Source organism: Priapulus caudatus, unplaced genomic scaffold (genome assembly GCF_000485595.1).
Source record: "Priapulus caudatus unplaced genomic scaffold, Priapulus_caudatus-5.0.1 Scaffold3367, whole genome shotgun sequence".
Classification (NCBI taxonomy): Eukaryota; Metazoa; Priapulida; class Priapulimorpha; order Priapulimorphida; family Priapulidae; genus Priapulus; species Priapulus caudatus.
Genome location: NW_014580428.1, coordinates 12,850 through 15,639, shown reverse-complemented (window position 1 = coordinate 15,639; position 2,790 = coordinate 12,850). Strand labels below are relative to the sequence as shown.

Below are 2,790 nucleotides of genomic sequence, written 5' to 3'. Positions count from 1 at the left end.
ATATATATATATATATATAATTTTATGATCAAATTTCAATCTATGGGGCTCTCGGAAGATTGATGCATACACGACGTACTGCTACGGAAAGGATAGCTTGTTTTGAGGAGAAAAAATAACGTGCGTTACAAAAACATCGGTATGTCATCGCGGCTCATATATTATGCAGTTACATAGGCTGTTTACCTTTAAAAATTAAGTAATATCTAAAGGAACATCACTGAGCGGCAGTCGCACGCACGCACGCACACACACACACACACACACACACACACACACACACGCACGCACGCACGCACGCACCTACACACGCACGCACGCACGCACGCACACGCACACACACATTCGTGCGCGCACACACATACACGCACGCACTATCCACAACCATGTACTAACGCCGCATGGTGGCCGCAAATGGAACCATATCATAATCGTTTGAGACTCCCGCACATTTTCCGATGGCCGCTTGCATCGATGCTGTGCAAGCTAGCGTTCATGCTCGCGCGCGCCCGCCTGCACGGCACATGCACGCGAGCGTGTACGCGCACGCATTCCTCCCATCTACCCGGTCTAGATTACCTTCAACAGTCAAGCCATCGTCATACACGCATTCCAGAGTGAAATCTACGGCGCGATAGCCAGACATAATTGTGGCCAATCACAGCGGCCGTGGTATTGACGCCGTGATGCGCCCATCATCTCATCCTATATCCCTCCCTCCCTCGCTCCTCTCCCTCCCCTCTCCTCCACCCCTCTCACTCTCCCCTCTCTCCTCCCCTCTTCTCTTCCCCTTCACCCCCCCCCCCATTCCGTCTTTTGATGCCTACGAATCACTGCATACCCGTATATCATACTGAGGGTTTCTATAGTTGCGCTGCTGGTCATTACGAGCATGGCAGGTTATTATAGTTTCGTAACACACATGCCCTGTGATGAGAAGGCATGCCTAATTTATGCATACATCTGGTGCGAGTCGCGCTGCAATATGATTAAATACCCTGTACCTATACAATAAATAAATGTAAGATAAATAATAATAATATTGCAACACAATAAATAATTATTTAAATAAATAAATAATAAATAAATGAATGAATGCAATGAATGAAATGAATAAATGAAATATAATATGATGAATGAAGTGAAGGAAATGAAGAATAGCATATGATACAGATAAATTTAATAAATGATTTAAATTAATAAATATGAACACGCACATGCACCATGCAGCTACGCACCGCACCCATTATATATAGATATATATATATATATATACTATATATATATATGACTATATATATAACTATACTGATATATATATGGTAAGTATGTAATGCTATATATATATGTATGTATATATTACACAAATACATACGACAAATGATCAATTTAACCAATTAATTTTAATATGACATATATACATAAAGAAATAGGCAATTAACTTTTAACAATATACAATAATAATCAAGAGTGCGATAATAGAGATCTCTATTATGTTACACTTGATAATTAAAAATTAAATAAATAAGAAGTTCTCTCGATGCTCGGCAGGATATACGATCAATCTCGTATAATGTCTCGGTCATCATGTATTATAAATGGCTTTGTACTCTACTCTAATTATAATTCCGGATAAATACGGACCGCAACCGCACAAAGACAGATCGCTAAAATTTCGCTTCCGCGCAGAAATGATTTGCACAAACATTTATTCGTGCACAAAATGTCTACATACCGCGTAGACCGATACACGGCCAAAACGCGTGGAATTGTAAGCGGCGTGCTTGTAACGGAGCGCGGGGATGTATGTAGAGACGGAGGGGTCATGCCATCCGTAAGCGTAAGGCAGCTGGCGGCTAGCTCCAGCTGCCGCGGCACGCAGACGCGCGTCTCAGCAGGCACAGCTTATGGCGGACGCATTATTACAAGCGTTCCCTGATTCTTAAATGAATTCATACTGAAGAGGATTCGGAGATGATCGGTCTCACGATACTATCTCAGACGAAGATATTGTCGAACGAAAAACCAGCGGCGCCTGGTATCAGCCCCGGTGTCGTTCGTCTCACTTACGACGAAGCATACAAATAATAATGTTGAGGCGTTTGAAGAGTGGATGATTCAGTTAGTTTAATCTTGGCGATAGCGGTAGCGTCGGCGGCGGCGCAAACGGAGACTTCGCTAACCTGAAAGTGTAATGATTTAGTTGCAAGAGAATGATTAATCGAATTTAGATTGCAATGGAGTGGTTATCCCGACCGCGGGAGCGATGGCTGAATTTTTTAAAAATTTATATTGCTGCTCGCATTTGCGTGCCAGCGTTGCAACATATAATATCTGCTGTCGAATGAAATTAAGTGCATTGTAAGAGCAGGGCATAATGGCAGTGTGAGTTGTGGTCGCACCGGCATAAACGAGGATTATCTATTGTGTGCCATTGGTCTGGGGTATTTAATTACAGGATCGAGTGCTCGACTCTGCAAGTGCCAATATTTCATAACGATAAAATATCGAATGCCGACGTGATATTGTCACTGACGATCTAAAACTGCTGCGTAAAAGGGGAACAGCAGAGAAAAGGTGTTATTCGTTCATCCAACCATGGCTTGTAAATCCTGTTTGGTGTTATATGGCGAGCCGTTACAGGTTAATATATATATATATATAGTATATATAGTATATATATATATATGATATATAGTATGATATATAGGTATAATAGTATATACTTACTATATATAATGTAATTATATATATAAGTATAGTAGATATATATAATGTATAGCTCATATA

General features: G+C 40.9%; 1 protein-coding gene across 1 annotated transcript in view; it reads right to left on the bottom strand.

Annotated features, from left to right (window-relative positions):
- The window catches only part of LOC106819409 (homeobox protein araucan-like), a gene marked incomplete at both ends in the record, with an annotated part of 12,492 nt that overhangs the window by 1,664 nt on the left and 8,038 nt on the right, over positions 1-2,790 (bottom strand).